At 62.5% G+C, this 20,888-nt stretch overlaps 1 non-coding gene and 4 pseudogenes across 1 annotated transcript; all 5 read right to left on the bottom strand.

Annotated features, from left to right (window-relative positions):
• Positions 1-1,667: 1,667 nt before the first annotated feature.
• Positions 1,668-1,786, bottom strand: LOC142861311 (uncharacterized; annotated as a pseudogene).
• A 3,894-nt stretch (positions 1,787-5,680) lies between these two features.
• On the bottom strand, positions 5,681-5,799 carry LOC142861310 (uncharacterized; annotated as a pseudogene).
• A 3,898-nt stretch (positions 5,800-9,697) lies between these two features.
• On the bottom strand, positions 9,698-9,816 carry LOC142861309 (uncharacterized; annotated as a pseudogene).
• Positions 9,817-13,694: 3,878 nt separating this feature from the next.
• On the bottom strand, positions 13,695-13,813 carry LOC142861308 (uncharacterized; annotated as a pseudogene).
• A 3,903-nt stretch (positions 13,814-17,716) lies between these two features.
• On the bottom strand, positions 17,717-17,835 carry LOC142861405 (5S ribosomal RNA). Its single transcript, XR_012912646.1, has one exon. It is a non-coding gene; the product is annotated as a 5S ribosomal RNA (ribosomal RNA).
• Positions 17,836-20,888: the final 3,053 nt, after the last annotated feature.

Genomic DNA, 20,888 nt, shown 5'->3' with positions numbered 1-20,888 from the left:
GCTATCCCCTTGCGGGGAGCGGCAGCCGCGGGGCCTCAGAGAAGACACCAGGCTGGGCCCCCACGGCACAGCGGGAGCACGTCCCCCGCAGGCCACTTAGCGATGGCGGCCAGCCGGCGGACGGTTGGGTTGCGCGAGACGCTGCGGACGGTGACGGCCCGGGCGGGGAGGAGCGTGTCAGGCAGGGGCAGAGGACGGGAAGGAGTCAGTCAGGCAGGGGCCGTGGAGGGGACGGGCTGGGTAAGGGTTAGGGTTAGAGTCAGGGCACAAGTCACAATCGCAAAGACCTGGAAGCGACCCGAGTGCCCATCGACCCACGAGTGGGTAAATAAAATGTGGCGCGTGGACACCACGGAGTGCTATTCGGCTATGAGGAGCAGCGGTGAGGGGGCACCTCTCGTGGTTCTCCTGGCCAGAGCTGGAACCCGTTCCAGTAAGCCAAGTATCCCAAGAATGGACACACGAGCACCACGTGCTCGCGCTCACCAGCAAATGGGTACGAACCGATGGACACCTAAGTGGACACAGAGGAATCACCTTCTTCGGGTGGGTGTCGGGCGGGTGGGGGGAGGGGATGGGCATACACATCCATTAGGAATGGGGTGGGTGCGCACCGACTGGGGGATGGGCGCACTTGAAGCTCTGACCCGAGGGGGGAGGCTGGGAGAGGGCAACGCACCCGACCTTAACATTGGTGCCCCCACAATATGCTGGAACAACATGAGAGGTAAATGAATAAGAACACGGGGGGGGGGAGGGGGGCACGGGCAACACATGTCACCTTAATACTTGGACTCCCATCATCTGCTTGAAAAGAGAGAGGAAAGAAAATGCAATAATAGAGATAAGAGACACTTTTTAAAAATAATGAATCCGGCCGGGCGCTGTGGCTCACGCCTGTAATCCTAGCTCTTGGGAGGCCGAGGCGGGCGGATTGCTCAAGGTCAGGAGTTCAAAACCAGCCTGAGCAAGAGCGAGACTCCGTCTCTACTATAAATAGAAAGAAATTAATTGGCCAACTGATATATATATAAAGAATTAGCGGGGCATGGTGGCGCATGCCTGCAGTCCCAGCTACCCGGGAGGCTGAGGCAGAAGGATCACTCGAGCCCAGGAGTTTGAAGTTGCTGTGAGCTAGGCTGACGCCACGGCACTCACTCTAGCCTGGGCAACAAACCGAGACTCTGTCTCAAAAAAAAAAAAAAAAAAAATGAATCCGAAGAGAAAAGTAAAAGGAGGCCTGTGGAGCAGGTCTGGGTGTGACTCCGGATCCCCCAACATCAGGTGCCACCACCAAAGATTCCTACGTGTAGCCCATAGAACCCCAAAAGCAACGGGACGAGTTCTGGTCACATACTCCCTCAAAATGACATCCTGGCCTTCTTCTGGAACTCCCTCCCCTCTCAGACTCTCAAGGTTTCCTCCAGCGTGTGTCGGTTCCCACAGAGCAGACCTTTGGTCTGAGACCTGACAGTCCAGAAGCCACGCATGCTGCCGCGTGGCGGCGGTGTCGCGGCTCGGGACAAGAGGAGGCCCCACGGTGCGGGCTGGGGCGCCAGGCACCGCGGCGGGCGCTGAGGGTGGGGGTCACCCCCACCCCGGGCCGCCCCCGCACTCCCAGAAACGGGACAGAACCAGAGGCAAAAAAAAAAAAAAAAAGAAGAAGAAGCCTACGGCACCCGGGATTCCCGGGCGGTCTCCCATCCAAGTTCTAACCAGGCCCCACCCTGCTTAGCTTCCGAGACCAGACGGGATCGGGCGCGTTCGGGGTGGTGTGGCCGTGGACGGCGGAGGGCGCCCCTGCCCCGCTCAAGAAGCCGAGCCTCTCTGCGCTTCCCCGCCGCCTCCTCCCGCCCCAGGCCCCGCGCCGGGCCGGGCCTGTTGAGTTCTGTTGAGTTCGCCGGCCGGGTCCGGCGGGCTCCGAGGGACGGGGGTGACAGGCGGGGCGGGCAGGGAGCGGCGGGCCGGGGTTGGGGGCTGTCTCTCTATACACACACACTCACACTCACACTCACTCACTCACTCACTCACACTCACACAAGATGCGCCTCCACGGCTGGACCCGCCAAGGTGGAGCCCTTCCAGCCCCCCTCCTCTCCTCGCCTGGCCTCCTTCACCTCCCCGCCCCCCACCCCCAGCGCGCCGCGGCCGCTGACTTTGCACGGGCGGGCGGGGCGCTCGCCCTTTGACCCCAGCCGGGGGCCGCCCTCCCCCACAACCCCTTTCAGCTGCGCCCCCCACCCTGTGGCCCGGCGGCCGCCTATTCCCCCGGGCCAGGGCTGGGGCACAGCGCACGGGGGAGGGGAGCGAGTGTATGGGGCGTGTCTCTCTCTCTCTCTCTCTCTCTCTCTCTCTCTCTCTCTCTCTCTCTCTCTCTCTCTCTCTCTCTCTCGACGTGTCCCATGGGTGGGGTGGGGTGGCGTGGTTTGTGGGGCGCTGAAGAAATCAGTCCCCTCCATCTCCTCCCTCTGGAAAACACCCAAGCCCTTTGAGAACTGCCCGCACCGCTACCGTGGGGGCCGGGACCCTCCTCTGTGTCCTCCTGTGGCCCAGTCCAAGGGGCCTGGGCCTGGCCGGGGCTGCATTGGACCCCAACCACCCTGGCGTGTGGACTCGCTAAAAATCGGCGATTAGATATTGGATTCCAGCGTCATTGAGGTCATTTCACTAATGAGTGCACCGCAAAGAGTTTCCTAATCCATCTGTGAGGGTGGCAACCGAAAGAGAATTTGAAAGCTGACAGAATAGGCGAGGAAAGGCATAGGAGATTTCCACACCCAGTAAGGAAGCCTTTCCCGAAATGGAAGAAAGAAAGGAGCAAACAGAGACACCGGTAGCCCGCCCGGATCACAGTCTGCCCCTGAGAGAAAGTACCCTGACCAGGTTCACCCGTGGGTGGGTGGCGAGCTAGCGGCATTCAGAAGAGCCAGGCCCGCAGTCTGTGCAGAAGACACCTGCACTCGGGCGTGTGTGGCGGCACGATTCCCAAGCAGCTCCAGATGTTAAACCAAGGAGAAGCCAGGGAGTTCCCAACGCCCCAGGTGTCCTCAGCCCACGACTGGCTGCTGTGGGAATGCGAAGCCCGGCTCCTTGTCTCAGAGCGGGGCAACCAGGAGGTGTGATGTCCACCCCGGGGTTCCCAGGAGGATCAGGCTGAAGCTGGGACTTGGCCTGAAAGTGTCCCCTCGCATGGCCACCCCCTTCCCCTTCCTGCTCCTCTACTCCTGGTGCCCCTCCATCCAGGGGCCAGACCTTAAAGAGTCACCCGCAAGAGAATCCTGGTCCCAAAGGAGCCTTCTGGGGGACCCGTGCTGAGAGAGGTTGTGGGCATGGCCCGCTGGGGCTCTGCCCGACCCAGGGCTGAGAGATGCCACCTCCCAGCTCTGGGTCCCTGCAGGAAGTGTTGGCAAGCACAGGGCCAGTCCTCCAAAGGCCCAGGTGCAGGGAGTCCAGGCCAAGCAGCCTGTGGAAGAAGCCACATGCTGTGCCACGCCGGGGAACACGACTGCAGGCCACGGCCCTTCCCACCTCCTCCTCCTCCTCCTCCTCCTCCTCCTCCTCCTCCTCCTCCCACCCCGCCCCCGCCCCCGCCCCCACATGGCACAGGGCCCAGAGACACCTCAGACACTTGCTACCCAAAGTGCAAAGGGCATCAGTTGCTCCTCCAAACCGCCCCCCCCAGCCCAGCAGACCGCGTTGTCCAGCCAGCCCCCGGGCCTCCCTGGGGTGCCCAGCACAAAAGTGCAGACACCCACCGGACCCTCAATCTCAGTTTTCGGATGTTTTTGCCACTCTAAGGACCCGCAGGCCAGCTGGGCCTTCTGGCAGGACAGAGAGCCCCGGAATCCGACGTGGAGAGCTGGGTGTACGTCCCCATGAGGAGGCGGTCCCCACCTCCGCGGCTATCCCCTTGCGGGGAGCGGCAGCCCCGGGGCCTCAGAGAAGACACCAGGCTGGGCCCCCACGGCACAGCGGGAGCACGTCCCCCGCAGGCCACTTAGCGACGGCGGCCAGCCGGCGTACGGTTGGGTTGCGCGAGACGCTGCGGCCGCCCTGCTACCGGGTTCCTGGGAGGGCGTCCTGGAACCAGCGTCCACACCAAGCCCTTGGAAGGCCCAGGCGACGGAGGAGCCCCGTCAGGCAGGGGCCGAGGACGGTGACGGCCCGGGCGGGGAGGAGCGTGTCAGGCAGGGGCAGAGGACGGGAAGGAGTCAGTCAGGCAGGGGCCGTGGAGGGGACGGGCTGGGTAAGGGTTAGGGTTAGAGTCAGGGCACAAGTCACAATCGCAAAGACCTGGAAGCGACCCGAGTGCCCATCGACCCACGAGTGGGTAAATAAAATGTGGCACGTGGACACCACGGAGTGCTATTCGGCTATGAGGAGCAGCGGTGAGGGGGCACCTCTCGTGGTTCTCCTGGCCAGAGCTGGAACCCGTTCCAGTAAGCCAAGTATCCCAAGAATGGACACACGAGCACCACGTGCTCGCGCTCACCAGCAAATGGGTACGAACCGATGGACACCTAAGTGGACACAGAGGAATCACCTTCTTCGGGTGGGTGTCGGGCGGGTGGGGGGAGGGGATGGGCATACACATCCATTAGGAATGGGGTGGGTGCGCACCGACTGGGGGATGGGCGCACTTGAAGCTCTGACCCGAGGGGGGAGGCTGGGAGAGGGCAACGCACCCGACCTTAACATTGGTGCCCCCACAATATGCTGGAACAACATGAGAGGTAAATGAATAAGAACACGGGGGGGGGGAGGGGGGCACGGGCAACACATGTCACCTTAATACTTGGACTCCCATCATCTGCTTGAAAAGAGAGAGAAAAGAAAATGCAATAATAGAGATAAGAGACACTTTTTAAAAATAATGAATCCGGCCGGGCGCTGTGGCTCACGCCTGTAATCCTAGCTCTTGGGAGGCCGAGGCGGGCGGATTGCTCAAGGTCAGGAGTTCAAAACCAGCCTGAGCAAGAGCGAGACTCCGTCTCTACTATAAATAGAAAGAAATTAATTGGCCAACTGATATATATATAAAGAATTAGCGGGGCATGGTGGCGCATGCCTGCAGTCCCAGCTACCCGGGAGGCTGAGGCAGAAGGATCACTCGAGCCCAGGAGTTTGAAGTTGCTGTGAGCTAGGCTGACGCCACGGCACTCACTCTAGCCTGGGCAACAAACCGAGACTCTGTCTCAAAAAAAAAAAAAAAAAAAAAAAAAAATGAATCCGAAGAGAAAAGTAAAAGGAGGCCTGTGGAGCAGGTCTGGGTGTGACTCCGGATCCCCCAACATCAGGTGCCACCACCAAAGATTCCTACGTGTAGCCCATAGAACCCCAAAAGCAACGGGACGAGTTCTGGTCACATACTCCCTCAAAATGACATCCTGGCCTTCTTCTGGAACTCCCTCCCCTCTCAGACTCTCAAGGTTTCCTCCAGCGTGTGTCGGTTCCCACAGAGCAGACCTTTGGTCTGAGACCTGACAGTCCAGAAGCCACGCATGCTGCCGCGTGGCGGCGGTGTCGCGGCTCGGGACAAGAGGAGGCCCCACGGTGCGGGCTGGGGCGCCAGGCACCGCGGCGGGCGCTGAGGGTGGGGGTCACCCCCACCCCGGGCCGCCCCCGCACTCCCAGAAACGGGACAGAACCAGAGGCAAAAAAAAAAAAAAAAAGAAGAAGAAGCCTACGGCACCCGGGATTCCCGGGCGGTCTCCCATCCAAGTTCTAACCAGGCCCCACCCTGCTTAGCTTCCGAGACCAGACGGGATCGGGCGCGTTCGGGGTGGTGTGGCCGTGGACGGCGGAGGGCGCCCCTGCCCCGCTCAAGAAGCCGAGCCTCTCTGCGCTTCCCCGCCGCCTCCTCCCGCCCCAGGCCCCGCGCCGGTCCGGGACTGTTGAGTTCTGTTGAGTTCGCCGGCCGGGTCCGGCGGGCTCCGAGGGACGGGGGTGACAGGCGGGGCGGGCAGGGAGCGGCGGGCCGGGGTTGGGGGCTGTCTCTCTATACACACACACTCACACTCACACTCACTCACTCACTCACACTCACACAAGATGCGCCTCCACGGCTGGACCCGCCAAGGTGGAGCCCTTCCAGCCCCCCTCCTCTCCTCGCCTGGCCTCCTTCACCTCCCCGCCCCCCACCCCCAGCGCGCCGCGGCCGCTGACTGCGCACGGGCGGGCGGGGCGCTCGCCCTTTGACCCCAGCCGGGGGCCGCCCTCCCCCACAACCCCTTTCAGCTGCGCCCCCCACCCTGTGGCCCGGCGGCCGCCTATTCCCCCGGGCCAGGGCTGGGGCACAGCGCACGGGGGAGGGGAGCGAGTGTATGGGGCGTGTCTCTCTCTCTCTCTCTCTCTCTCTCTCTCTCTCTCTCTCTCTCTCTCTCTCTCTCTCTCTCTCTCTCTCTCGACGTGTCCCATGGGTGGGGTGGGGTGGCGTGGTTTGTGGGGCGCTGAAGAAATCAGTCCCCTCCATCTCCTCCCTCTGGAAAACACCCAAGCCCTTTGAGAACTGCCCGCACCGCTACCGTGGGGGCCGGGACCCTCCTCTGTGTCCTCCTGTGGCCCAGTCCAAGGGGCCTGGGCCTGGCCGGGGCTGCATTGGACCCCAACCACCCTGGCGTGTGGACTCGCTAAAAATCGGCGATTAGATATTGGATTCCAGCGTCATTGAGGTCATTTCACTAATGAGTGCACCGCAAAGAGTTTCCTAATCCATCTGTGAGGGTGGCAACCGAAAGAGAATTTGAAAGCTGACAGAATAGGCGAGGAAAGGCATAGGAGATTTCCACACCCAGTAAGGAAGCCTTTCCCGAAATGGAAGAAAGAAAGGAGCAAACAGAGACACCGGTAGCCCACCCGGATCACAGTCTGCCCCTGAGAGAAAGTACCCTGACCAGGTTCACCCGTGGGTGGGTGGCGAGCTAGCGGCATTCAGAAGAGCCAGGCCCGCAGTCTGTGCAGAAGACACCTGCACTCGGGCGTGTGTGGCGGCACGATTCCCAAGCAGCTCCAGATGTTAAACCAAGGAGAAGCCAGGGAGTTCCCAACGCCCCAGGTGTCCTCAGCCCACGACTGGCTGCTGTGGGAATGCGAAGCCCGGCTCCTTGTCTCAGAGCGGGGCAACCAGGAGGTGTGATGTCCACCCCGGGGTTCCCAGGAGGATCAGGCTGAAGCTGGGACTTGGCCTGAAAGTGTCCCCTCGCATGGGCACCCCCTTCCCCTTCCTGCTCCTCTACTCCTGGTGCCCCTCCATCCAGGGGCCAGACCTTAAAGAGTCACCCGCAAGAGAATCCTGGTCCCAAAGGAGCCTTCTGGGGGACCCGTGCTGAGAGAGGTTGTGGGCATGGCCCGCTGGGGCTCTGCCCGACCCAGGGCTGAGAGATGCCACCTCCCAGCTCTGGGTCCCTGCAGGAAGTGTTGGCAAGCACAGGGCCGGTCCTCCAAAGGCCCAGGTGCAGGGAGCCCAGGCCAAGCAGCCTGTGGAAGAAGCCACATGCTGTGCCACCCCGGGGAACACGACTGCAGGCCACGGCCCTTCCCACCTCCTCCTCCTCCTCCTCCTCCTCCTCCTCCTCCTCCTCCTCCTCCTCCCACCCCGCCCCCGCCCCCGCCCCCACATGGCACAGGGCCCAGAGACACCTCAGACACTTGCTACCCAAAGTGCAAAGGGCATCAGTTGCTCCTCCAAACCGCCCCCCCCAGCCCAGCAGACCGCGTTGTCCAGCCAGCCCCCGGGCCTCCCTGGGGTGCCCAGCACAAAAGTGCAGACACCCACCGGACCCTCAATCTCAGTTTTCGGATGTTTTTGCCACTCTAAGGACCCGCAGGCCAGCTGGGCCTTCTGGCAGGACAGAGAGCCCCGGAATCCGACGTGGAGAGCTGGGTGTACGTCCCCATGAGGAGGCGGTCCCCACCTCCGCGGCTATCCCCTTGCGGGGAGCGGCAGCCGCGGGGCCTCAGAGAAGACACCAGGCTGGGCCCCCACGGCACAGCGGGAGCACGTCCCCCGCAGGCCACTTAGCGACGGCGGCCAGCCGGCGTACGGTTGGGTTGCGGGAGACGCTGCGGCCGCCCTGCTACCGGGTTCCTGGGAGGGCGTCCTGGAACCAGCGTCCACACCAAGCCCTTGGAAGGCCCAGGCGACGGAGGAGCCCCGTCAGGCAGGGGCCGAGGACGGTGACGGCCCGGGCGGGGAGGAGCGTGTCAGGCAGGGGCAGAGGACGGGAAGGAGTCAGTCAGGCAGGGGCCGTGGAGGGGACGGGCTGGGTAAGGGTTAGGGTTAGAGTCAGGGCACAAGTCACAATCGCAAAGACCTGGAAGCGACCCGAGTGCCCATCGACCCACGAGTGGGTAAATAAAATGTGGCACGTGGACACCACGGAGTGCTATTCGGCTATGAGGAGCAGCGGTGAGGGGGCACCTCTCGTGGTTCTCCTGGCCAGAGCTGGAACCCGTTCCAGTAAGCCAAGTATCCCAAGAATGGACACACGAGCACCACGTGCTCGCGCTCACCAGCAAATGGGTACGAACCGATGGACACCTAAGTGGACACAGAGGAATCACCTTCTTCGGGTGGGTGTCGGGCGGGTGGGGGGAGGGGATGGGCATACACATCCATTAGGAATGGGGTGGGTGCGCACCGACTGGGGGATGGGCGCACTTGAAGCTCTGACCCGAGGGGGGAGGCTGGGAGAGGGCAACGCACCCGACCTTAACATTGGTGCCCCCACAATATGCTGGAACAACATGAGAGGTAAATGAATAAGAACACGGGGGGGGGGAGGGGGGCACGGGCAACACATGTCACCTTAATACTTGGACTCCCATCATCTGCTTGAAAAGAGAGAGGAAAGAAAATGCAATAATAGAGATAAGAGACACTTTTTAAAAATAATGAATCCGGCCGGGCGCTGTGGCTCACGCCTGTAATCCTAGCTCTTGGGAGGCCGAGGCGGGCGGATTGCTCAAGGTCAGGAGTTCAAAACCAGCCTGAGCAAGAGCGAGACTCCGTCTCTACTATAAATAGAAAGAAATTAATTGGCCAACTGATATATATATAAAGAATTAGCGGGGCATGGTGGCGCATGCCTGCAGTCCCAGCTACCCGGGAGGCTGAGGCAGAAGGATCACTCGAGCCCAGGAGTTTGAAGTTGCTGTGAGCTAGGCTGACGCCACGGCACTCACTCTAGCCTGGGCAACAAACCGAGACTCTGTCTCAAAAAAAAAAAAAAAAAAAAAAAATGAATCCGAAGAGAAAAGTAAAAGGAGGCCTGTGGAGCAGGTCTGGGTGTGACTCCGGATCCCCCAACATCAGGTGCCACCACCAAAGATTCCTACGTGTAGCCCATAGAACCCCAAAAGCAACGGGACGAGTTCTGGTCACATACTCCCTCAAAATGACATCCTGGCCTTCTTCTGGAACTCCCTCCCCTCTCAGACTCTCAAGGTTTCCTCCAGCGTGTGTCGGTTCCCACAGAGCAGACCTTTGGTCTGAGACCTGACAGTCCAGAAGCCACGCATGCTGCCGCGTGGCGGCGGTGTCGCGGCTCGGGACAAGAGGAGGCCCCACGGTGCGGGCTGGGGCGCCAGGCACCGCGGCGGGCGCTGAGGGTGGGGGTCACCCCCACCCCGGGCCGCCCCCGCACTCCCAGAAACGGGACAGAACCAGAGGCAAAAAAAAAAAAAAAAAAGAAGAAGAAGCCTACGGCACCCGGGATTCCCGGGCGGTCTCCCATCCAAGTTCTAACCAGGCCCCACCCTGCTTAGCTTCCGAGACCAGACGGGATCGGGCGCGTTCGGGGTGGTGTGGCCGTGGACGGCGGAGGGCGCCCCTGCCCCGCTCAAGAAGCCGAGCCTCTCTGCGCTTCCCCGCCGCCTCCTCCCGCCCCAGGCCCCGCGCCGGGCCGGGCCTGTTGAGTTCTGTTGAGTTCGCCGGCCGGGTCCGGCGGGCTCCGAGGGACGGGGGTGACAGGCGGGGCGGGCAGGGAGCGGCGGGCCGGGGTTGGGGGCTGTCTCTCTATACACACACACTCACACTCACACTCACTCACTCACTCACACTCACACAAGATGCGCCTCCACGGCTGGACCCGCCAAGGTGGAGCCCTTCCAGCCCCCCTCCTCTCCTCGCCTGGCCTCCTTCACCTCCCCGCCCCCCACCCCCAGCGCGCCGCGGCCGCTGACTGCGCACGGGCGGGCGGGGCGCTCGCCCTTTGACCCCAGCCGGGGGCCGCCCTCCCCCACAACCCCTTTCAGCTGCGCCCCCCACCCTGTGGCCCGGCGGCCGCCTATTCCCCCGGGCCAGGGCTGGGGCACAGCGCACGGGGGAGGGGAGCGAGTGTATGGGGCGTGTGTCTCTCTCTCTCTCTCTCTCTCTCTCTCTCTCTCTCTCTCTCTCTCTCTCTCTCTCTCTCTCTCTCTCTCTCGACGTGTCCCATGGGTGCGGTGGGGTGGCGTGGTTTGTGGGGCGCTGAAGAAATCAGTCCCCTCCATCTCCTCCCTCTGGAAAACACCCAAGCCCTTTGAGAACTGCCCGCACCGCTACCGTGGGGGCCGGGACCCTCCTCTGTGTCCTCCTGTGGCCCAGTCCAAGGGGCCTGGGCCTGGCCGGGGCTGCATTGGACCCCAACCACCCTGGCGTGTGGACTCGCTAAAAATCGGCGATTAGATATTGGATTCCAGCGTCATTGAGGTCATTTCACTAATGAGTGCACCGCAAAGAGTTTCCTAATCCATCTGTGAGGGTGGCAACCGAAAGAGAATTTGAAAGCTGACAGAATAGGCGAGGAAAGGCATAGGAGATTTCCACACCCAGTAAGGAAGCCTTTCCCGAAATGGAAGAAAGAAAGGAGCAAACAGAGACACCGGTAGCCCGCCCGGATCACAGTCTGCCCCTGAGAGAAAGTACCCTGACCAGGTTCACCCGTGGGTGGGTGGCGAGCTAGCGGCATTCAGAAGAGCCAGGCCCGCAGTCTGTGCAGAAGACACCTGCACTCGGGCGTGTGTGGCGGCACGATTCCCAAGCAGCTCCAGATGTTAAACCAAGGAGAAGCCAGGGAGTTCCCAACGCCCCAGGTGTCCTCAGCCCACGACTGGCTGCTGTGGGAATGCGAAGCCCGGCTCCTTGTCTCAGAGCGGGGCAACCAGGAGGTGTGATGTCCACCCCGGGGTTCCCAGGAGGATCAGGCTGAAGCTGGGACTTGGCCTGAAAGTGTCCCCTCGCATGGCCACCCCCTTCCCCTTCCTGCTCCTCTACTCCTGGTGCCCCTCCATCCAGGGGCCAGACCTTAAAGAGTCACCCGCAAGAGAATCCTGGTCCCAAAGGAGCCTTCTGGGGGACCCGTGCTGAGAGAGGTTGTGGGCATGGCCCGCTGGGGCTCTGCCCGACCCAGGGCTGAGAGATGCAACCTCCCAGCTCTGGGTCCCTGCAGGAAGTGTTGGCAAGCACAGGGCCAGTCCTCCAAAGGCCCAGGTGCAGGGAGCCCAGGCCAAGCAGCCTGTGGAAGAAGCCACATGCTGTGCCACCCCGGGGAACACGACTGCAGGCCACGGCCCTTCCCACCTCCTCCTCCTCCTCCTCCTCCTCCTCCTCCCACCCCGCCCCCGCCCCCGCCCCCACATGGCACAGGGCCCAGAGACACCTCAGACACTTGCTACCCAAAGTGCAAAGGGCATCAGTTGCTCCTCCAAACCGCCCCCCCCAGCCCAGCAGACCGCGTTGTCCAGCCAGCCCCCGGGCCTCCCTGGGGTGCCCAGCACAAAAGTGCAGACACCCACCGGACCCTCAATCTCAGTTTTCGGATGTTTTTGCCACTCTAAGGACCCGCAGGCCAGCTGGGCCTTCTGGCAGGACAGAGAGCCCCGGAATCCGACGTGGAGAGCTGGGTGTACGTCCCCATGAGGAGGCGGTCCCCACCTCCGCGGCTATCCCCTTGCGGGGAGCGGCAGCCGCGGGGCCTCAGAGAAGACACCAGGCTGGGCCCCCACGGCACAGCGGGAGCACGTCCCCCGCAGGCCACTTAGCGACGGCGGCCAGCCGGCGGACGGTTGGGTTGCGCGAGACGCTGCGGCCGCCCTGCTACCGGGTTCCTGGGAGGGCGTCCTGGAACCAGCGTCCACACCAAGCCCTTGGAAGGCCCAGGCGACGGAGGAGCCCCGTCAGGCAGGGGCCGAGGACGGTGACGGCCCGGGCGGGGAGGAGCGTGTCAGGCAGGGGCAGAGGACGGGAAGGAGTCAGTCAGGCAGGGGCCGTGGAGGGGACGGGCTGGGTAAGGGTTAGGGTTAGAGTCAGGGCACAAGTCACAATCGCAAAGACCTGGAAGCGACCCGAGTGCCCATCGACCCACGAGTGGGTAAATAAAATGTGGCACGTGGACACCACGGAGTGCTATTCGGCTATGAGGAGCAGCGGTGAGGGGGCACCTCTCGTGGTTCTCCTGGCCAGAGCTGGAACCCGTTCCAGTAAGCCAAGTATCCCAAGAATGGACACACGAGCACCACGTGCTCGCGCTCACCAGCAAATGGGTACGAACCGATGGACACCTAAGTGGACACAGAGGAATCACCTTCTTCGGGTGGGTGTCGGGCGGGTGGGGGGAGGGGATGGGCATACACATCCATTAGGAATGGGGTGGGTGCGCACCGACTGGGGGATGGGCGCACTTGAAGCTCTGACCCGAGGGGGGAGGCTGGGAGAGGGCAACGCACCCGACCTTAACATTGGTGCCCCCACAATATGCTGGAACAACATGAGAGGTAAATGAATAAGAACACGGGGGGGGGAGGGGGGCACGGGCAACACATGTCACCTTAATACTTGGACTCCCATCATCTGCTTGAAAAGAGAGAGGAAAGAAAATGCAATAATAGAGATAAGAGACACTTTTTAAAAATAATGAATCCGGCCGGGCGCTGTGGCTCACGCCTGTAATCCTAGCTCTTGGGAGGCCGAGGCGGGCGGATTGCTCAAGGTCAGGAGTTCAAAACCAGCCTGAGCAAGAGCGAGACCCCGTCTCTACTATAAATAGAAAGAAATTAATTGGCCAACTGATATATATATAAAGAATTAGCGGGGCATGGTGGCGCATGCCTGCAGTCCCAGCTACCCGGGAGGCTGAGGCAGAAGGATCACTCGAGCCCAGGAGTTTGAAGTTGCTGTGAGCTAGGCTGACGCCACGGCACTCACTCTAGCCTGGGCAACAAACCGAGACTCTGTCTCAAAAAAAAAAAAAAAAAAAAATGAATCCGAAGAGAAAAGTAAAAGGAGGCCTGTGGAGCAGGTCTGGGTGTGACTCCGGATCCCCCAACATCAGGTGCCACCACCAAAGATTCCTACGTGTAGCCCATAGAACCCCAAAAGCAACGGGACGAGTTCTGGTCACATACTCCCTCAAAATGACATCCTGGCCTTCTTCTGGAACTCCCTCCCCTCTCAGACTCTCAAGGTTTCCTCCAGCGTGTGTCGGTTCCCACAGAGCAGACCTTTGGTCTGAGACCTGACAGTCCAGAAGCCACGCATGCTGCCGCGTGGCGGCGGTGTCGCGGCTCGGGACAAGAGGAGGCCCCACGGTGCGGGCTGGGGCGCCAGGCACCGCGGCGGGCGCTGAGGGTGGGGGTCACCCCCACCCCGGGCCGCCCCCGCACTCCCAGAAACGGGACAGAACCAGAGGCAAAAAAAAAAAAAAAAAAGAAGAAGAAGCCTACGGCACCCGGGATTCCCGGGCGGTCTCCCATCCAAGTTCTAACCAGGCCCCACCCTGCTTAGCTTCCGAGACCAGACGGGATCGGGCGCGTTCGGGGTGGTGTGGCCGTGGACGGCGGAGGGCGCCCCTGCCCCGCTCAAGAAGCCGAGCCTCTCTGCGCTTCCCCGCCGCCTCCTCCCGCCCCAGGCCCCGCGCCGGGCCGGGCCTGTTGAGTTCTGTTGAGTTCGCCGGCCGGGTCCGGCGGGCTCCGAGGGACGGGGGTGACAGGCGGGGCGGGCAGGGAGCGGCGGGCCGGGGTTGGGGGCTGTCTCTCTATACACACACACTCACACTCACACTCACTCACTCACTCACACTCACACAAGATGCGCCTCCACGGCTGGACCCGCCAAGGTGGAGCCCTTCCAGCCCCCCTCCTCTCCTCGCCTGGCCTCCTTCACCTCCCCGCCCCCCACCCCCAGCGCGCCGCGGCCGCTGACTGCGCACGGGCGGGCGGGGCGCTCGCCCTTTGACCCCAGCCGGGGGCCGCCCTCCCCCACAACCCCTTTCAGCTGCGCCCCCCACCCTGTGGCCCGGCGGCCGCCTATTCCCCCGGGCCAGGGCTGGGGCACAGCGCACGGGGGAGGGGAGCGAGTGTATGGGGCGTGTGTCTCTCTCTCTCTCTCTCTCTCTCTCTCTCTCTCTCTCTCTCTCTCTCTCTCTCTCTCTCTCTCTCTCTCTCTCTCTCGACGTGTCCCATGGGTGCGGTGGGGTGGCGTGGTTTGTGGGGCGCTGAAGAAATCAGTCCCCTCCATCTCCTCCCTCTGGAAAACACCCAAGCCCTTTGAGAACTGCCCGCACCGCTACCGTGGGGGCCGGGACCCTCCTCTGTGTCCTCCTGTGGCCCAGTCCAAGGGGCCTGGGCCTGGCCGGGGCTGCATTGGACCCCAACCACCCTGGCGTGTGGACTCGCTAAAAATCGGCGATTAGATATTGGATTCCAGCGTCATTGAGGTCATTTCACTAATGAGTGCACCGCAAAGAGTTTCCTAATCCATCTGTGAGGGTGGCAACCGAAAGAGAATTTGAAAGCTGACAGAATAGGCGAGGAAAGGCATAGGAGATTTCCACACCCAGCAAGGAAGACTTTCCCGAAATGGAAGAAAGAAACGAGCAAACAGAGACACCGGTAGCCCGCCCGGAAAAGAGTCTGCCCCTGAGAGAAAGCACCCTGACCAGGTTCACCCGTGGGTGGGTGGCGAGCTAGCGGCATTCAGAAGAGCGAGGCCCGCAGTCTGTGCGGAAGACACCTGCGCTCGGGTGTGTGTGGCGGCGCGATTCACAAGCAGCTCTAGACGTTAAACCAAGGAGAAGCCAGGGAGTTCCCAACGCCCCAGGTGTCCTCAGCCCACGACTGGCTGCTGTGGGAATGCGAAGCCCGGCTCCTTGTCTCAGAGCGGGGTTCCCAGGAGGATCAGGCTGAAGCTGGGACTTGGCCTCCAAGTGTCCCCTCGCATGGCCACCCCCTTCCCCTTCCTGCTCCTCTACTCCTGGTGCCCCTCCATCCAGGGGCCAGACCTTAAAGAGTCACCGCAAGAGAATCCTGGTCCCAAAGGAGCCTTCTGGGGGACCGGTGCTGAGAGAGGTTGTGGGCATGGCCCGCTGGGGCTCTGCCCGACCCAGGGCTGAGAGATGCCACCTCCCAGCTCTGGGTCCCTGCAGGAAGTGTTGGCAAGCACAGGGCCGGTCCTCCAAAGGCCCAGGTGCAGGGAGCCCAGGCCAAGCAGCCTGTGGAAGAAGCCACTTGCCGTGCCACCCCGGGAACAGGACTGCAGGCCCCGGCCCTTCCCACCTCCTCCTCCTCCTCCTCCTCCTCCTCCCCCCCGCCCCGCCCCCACAGGGCACAGGGCTCAGAGACACCTCAGACTCTTGCTACCCAAAGTGCAAAGGGCATCAGTTGCTCCTCCAACTTCCCCCCCCCCCGCCCAGCAGACCACGTTGTCCAGCCAGCCCCCGGGCCTCCCTGGGGTGCCCAGCACAAAAGTGCAGACACCCACCGGACCCTCAGTCTCAGTTTTCGGAGGTTTTTGCCACTCTAAGGACCCGCAGGCCAGCTGGGCCTTCGGGCAGGACAGAGAGCCCCGGAATCCGACGTGGAGAGCTGCGTGTACGTCCCCATCAGGAGGCGGTCCCCACCTCCGCGGCTCTCCCCTTGCGGGGAGCGGCAGCCCAGCCGGCAGCCGCAGGGCCTCAGGGAAGACACCAGGCTGGGCCCCCGCGGCACAGCGGGGGCACGTCCCCCGCACTCACGCGACTTAGGGACGGCTGCTGGAGACTGCTGCGGCCACCCTGCTGCCGGGTTTCTGGAGGGCTTCCTGGAAGCAGCATCCACACCAAGCCCTTGGAAGGCCCAGGCGACGGAGGAGCCGGTCAGGCAGGGGCCGAGGACGGTGAGAGGCCGGGCGGGAAGGAGCGTGTCAGGCAGGGGCAGAGGACGGTGACAGGCCGGGCGGGGAGGAGCCGGTCAGGCGGGGGCCCAGGACAGTGACGGGCCTGGCCGGGGAGGAGTGCGTCAGGCAGGGGCAGAGGAGACGGGCTGGGTAAGGGTTAGGGTGACAGTTAGGGCACAATTCACAATCCCAAAGACGTGGAAGCGACCCGAGTGCCCATCCATCCAGGAGTGCATCAATAAAATGTGGCGCGTGGACACCACGGAGTGCCATTCGGCTGTGAGGAGCAGCGGTGAGAGGGCGCCTCTCGTGTTCTCCTGGCCAGAGCTGGAACCCGTTCCAGTAAGCCAAGTATCCCAAGAATGGACACACGAGCACCACGTGAGCGCGCTCACCGGCAAATTGGTACGAACGGATGGACGCCTAAGTGGACAGAGAGGAATCACCTTCATCGGGTGGGTGTCGGGCGGGTGGGGGGAGGGGAGGGGCATACACATCCATTAGGCATGGGGTGGGTGCGCACCGACTGGGGGATGGGCGCACTTGAAGCTCTGACCCGAGGGGGGAGGCTTGGAGAGGGCAAGGCACCCGACCTTAACATTGGTACCCCCACAATACGCTGGAACAACATGAGAGGTATATGAATAAGAACACAGGGGGGGCCGGGCGCGGTGGCTCACGCCTGTAATCCTAGCTCTCTGGGAGGCCGAGGCGGGCGGATTGCTCCAGGTCAGGAGTTCGAAACCAGCCTGAGCAAGAGCGAGACCCCGTCTCTACTAAAAATAGAAAGAAATTAATTGGCCAACTAATATATATAGAAAAACACAGCCGGGCGTGGTGGTGCATGCCTGTAGTCCCAACTACTCGGGAGGCTGAGGCAGCAGGATTGCTTGAGCCCGGAGATTGAGGTTGCTGTGAGCTAGGCTGACGCCATGGCACTCACTCTAGCCTGGGCAGCAAAACGAGACTCTGTCTCAAAAAAAAAAAAAAAAAAAAGAACACAGGGGGGAGGGCGGCACGGGCAACACATGTCACCTGAATACTTGTACTCCCATCATCTGCTTGAAAAGAGAGAGAAAAGAAAATGCAATCCTAGAGGTAAGAGACACTTTTTAAAAATAATGAATCCGAAGAGAAAAGTAAAAGGAGGCCTGTGGAGCAGGTCTGGGTGTGACTCCGGATCCCCCAACATCAGGTGCCACCACCAAAGATTCCTGCGTGTAGCCCATAGAACCCCAAAAGCAACGGGACGAGTTCTGGTCACATACTCCCTCAAAATGACATCCTGGCCTTCTTCTGGAACTCCCTCCCCTCTCAGACTCTCCAGGTTTCCTCCAGCGTGTCGGTTCCCACAGAGCAGACCTTTGGTCTGAGACCTGACAGTCCAGATGCCACGCATGCTGCCGCGTGGCGGCGGTGTCGCGGCTTGGGACAAGAGGAGGCCCCACGGTGCGGGCTGGGGCGCCAGGCACCGCGCGCGCGGGCGCTGAGGGTGGGGGTGACCCCCACCCCGGGCCGCCGCCGCGCTCCCAGAAAGGGGACAGAACAAGAGGCAAAAAAAAAAAAAAAAAAAAAAAAAAAAGCAGCAGCCTGTGGCACCCGGTATTCCCAGGCGGTCTCCCATCCAAGTACTAACCAGGCCCGACCCTGCTTAGCTTCCGAGACCAGACGAGATCGGGGGCGTTCAGGGTGGTGTGGCCCTAGACGGCGGCGGAGGGCGCCCCTGCCCCGCTCGAGAAGCCGAGCCTCTCTGGGCTTCCCCGCCGCCGCCTCCCGCCCCAGGCCCCGCGCCGGGCCGGGCCGGTTGAGTTCGCCGGCCGGGTCCCGCGGGCTCCCAGGGACGGGGGTGATGGGCGGGGCGGGGCGGGGTGGGGGGCTGTCTCTCTCTACACACACACACACACTCACACTCACTCACACTCACACAAGATGCGCCTCCACGGCTGGACTCGCCAAGGTGGAGCCCTCCCAGCCCCCCTCGTCTCCTCGCCCGGCCTCCTTCACCTACCCGCTGCCCACCCCCAGCGCGTCGCTGCCGCTGACTGCGCACGCGCGGGACGCTCGCCCTTTGACCCCAGCCAGGGGCCGCCCTCCCCCACAACCCCTTTCAGCTGCGCCCCCCCCTCGCCCTGTGGGTGGGCTGCCGCCTATTCCCCCGGGCCAGGGCTGGGGCACAGCCAGTGTATGGGGCGTCTCTCTCTGGGGATGTGTCCCATGGGTGGGGTGGGGTGGCGTGGTTTGGGGGGCGCTGAAGAAATCAGTCCCCTCCATCTCCTACCTCTGGAAAACGCCCAAGCCCGTGGAGAACTGCCGGCACCGCTTCGTGGGGGCCGGGACCCTCCTCCGTGTCCTCCTGTGGCCCAGTCCAAGGGGCCTGGGCCTGGCCGGGGCTGCATTGGACCCCGACCACCCTGGCGTGTGGACTCGCTAAAAATCGGCCATTAGATATTGGATTCCAGCTTCCTTGAGGTCATTTCACTAATGAGTGCACCGGAAAGAGTTTCCTAATCCATCTGTGAGGGTGGCAACTGAAAGAGAATTTTAAAGCTGACAGAATAGGCGAGGGAAGGCATAGGAGATTTCCACACCCAGCAAGGAAGACTTTCCCGAAATGGAAGAAAGAAACGAGCAAACAGAGACACCGGTAGCCCGCCCGGAAAAGAGTCTGCCCCTGAGAGAAAGCACCCTGACCAGGTTCACCCGTGGGTGGGTGGCGAGCTAGCGGCATTCAGAAGAGCGAGGCCCGCAGTCTGTGCGGAAGACACCTGCGCTCGGGTGTGTGTGGCGGCGCGATTCACAAGCAGCTCTAGACGTTAAACCCAGGAGAAGCCAGGGAGTTCCCAACGCCCCAGGTGTCCTCAGCCCACGACTGGCTGCTGTGGGAATGCGAAGCCCGGCTCCTTGTCTCAGAGCGGGGTTCCCAGGAGGATCAGGCTGAAGCTGGGACTTGGCCTCAAAGTGTCCCCTCGCATGGCCACCCCCTTCCCCTTCCTGCTCCTCTACTCCTGGTGCCCCTCCATCCAGGGGCCAGACCTTAAAGAGTCACCGCAAGAGAATCCTGGTCCCAAAGGAGCCTTCTGGGGGACCGGTGCTGAGAGAGGTTGTGGGCATGGCCCGCTGGGGCTCTGCCCGACCCAGGGCTGAGAGATGCCACCTCCCAGCTCTGGGTCCCTGCAGGAAGTGTTGGCAAGCACAGGGCCGGTCCTCCAAAGGCCCAGGTGCAGGGAGCCCAGGCCAAGCAGCCTGTGGAAGAAGCCACTTGCCGTGCCACCCCGGGAACAGGACTGCAGGCCCCAGCCCTTCCCACCTCCTCCTCCTCCTCCTCCTCCTCCTCCCCCCCGCCCCGCCCCCACAGGGCACAGGGCTCAGAGACACCTCAGACTCTTGCTACCCAAAGTGCAAAGGGCATCAGTTGCTCCTCCAACCCCCCCCCCCCCCCCCGCCCAGCAGACCACGTTGTCCAGCCAGCCCCCGGGCCTCCCTGGGGTGCCCAGCACAAAAGTGCAGACACCCACCGGACCCTCAGTCTCAGTTTTCGGAGGTTTCTGCCACTCTAAGGACCCGCAGGCCAGCTGGGCCTTCGGGCAGGACAGAGAGCCCCGGAATCCGACGTGGAGAGCTGCGTGTACGTCCCCATCAGGAGGCGGTCCCCACCTCCGCGGCTCTCCCCTTGCGGGGAGCGGCAGCCCAGCCGGCAGCCGCAGGGCCTCAGGGAAGACACCAGGCTGGGCCCCCGCGGCACAGCGGGGGCACGTCCCCCGCACTCACGCTACTTAGGGACGGCTGCTGGAGACTGCTGCGGCCACCCTGCTGCCGGGTTTCTGGAGGGCTTCCTGGAAGCAGCATCCACACCAAGCCCTTGGAAGGCCCAGGCGACGGAGGAGCCGGTCAGGCAGGGGCCGAGGACGGTGAGAGGCCGGGCGGGAAGGAGCGTGTCAGGCAGGGGCAGAGGACGGTGACAGGCCGGGCGGGGAGGAGCCGGTCAGGCGGGGGCCCAGGACAGTGACGGGCCTGGCCGGGGAGGAGTGCGTCAGGCAGGGGCAGAGGAGACGGGCTGGGTAAGGGTTAGGGTGACAGTTAGGGCACAATTCACAATCCCAAAGACGTGGAAGCGACCCGAGTGCCCATCCATCCAGGAGTGCATCAATAAAATGTGGCGCGTGGACACCACGGAGTGCCATTCGGCTGTGAGGAGCAGCGGTGAGAGGGCGCCTCTCGTGTTCTCCTGGCCAGAGCTGGAACCCGTTCCAGTAAGCCAAGTATCCCAAGAATGGACACACGAGCACCACGTGAGCGCGCTCACCGGCAAATTGGTACGAACGGATGGACGCCTAAGTGGACAGAGAGGAATCACCTTCATCGGGTGGGTGTCGGGCGGGTGGGGGGAGGGGAGGGGCATACACATCCATTAGGCATGGGGTGGGTGCGCACCGACTGGGGGATGGGCGCACTTGAAGCTCTGACCCGAGGGGGGAGGCTTGGAGAGGGCAAGGCACCCGACCTTAACATTGGTACCCCCACAATACGCTGGAACAACATGAGAGGTATATGAATAAGAACACAGGGGGGGCCGGGCGCGGTGGCTCACGCCTGTAATCCTAGCTCTCTGGGAGGCCGAGGCGGGCGGATTGCTCCAGGTCAGGAGTTCGAAACCAGCCTGAGCAAGAGCGAGACCCCGTCTCTACTAAAAATAGAAAGAAATTAATTGGCCAACTAATATATATAGAAAAACACAGCCGGGCGTGGTGGTGCATGCCTG

This window comes from Microcebus murinus, chromosome 16 (assembly GCF_040939455.1).
Source record: "Microcebus murinus isolate Inina chromosome 16, M.murinus_Inina_mat1.0, whole genome shotgun sequence".
NCBI lineage: Eukaryota > Metazoa > Chordata > Mammalia > Primates > Cheirogaleidae > Microcebus > Microcebus murinus.
This window is presented reverse-complemented; position numbering and strand designations above follow the sequence as displayed.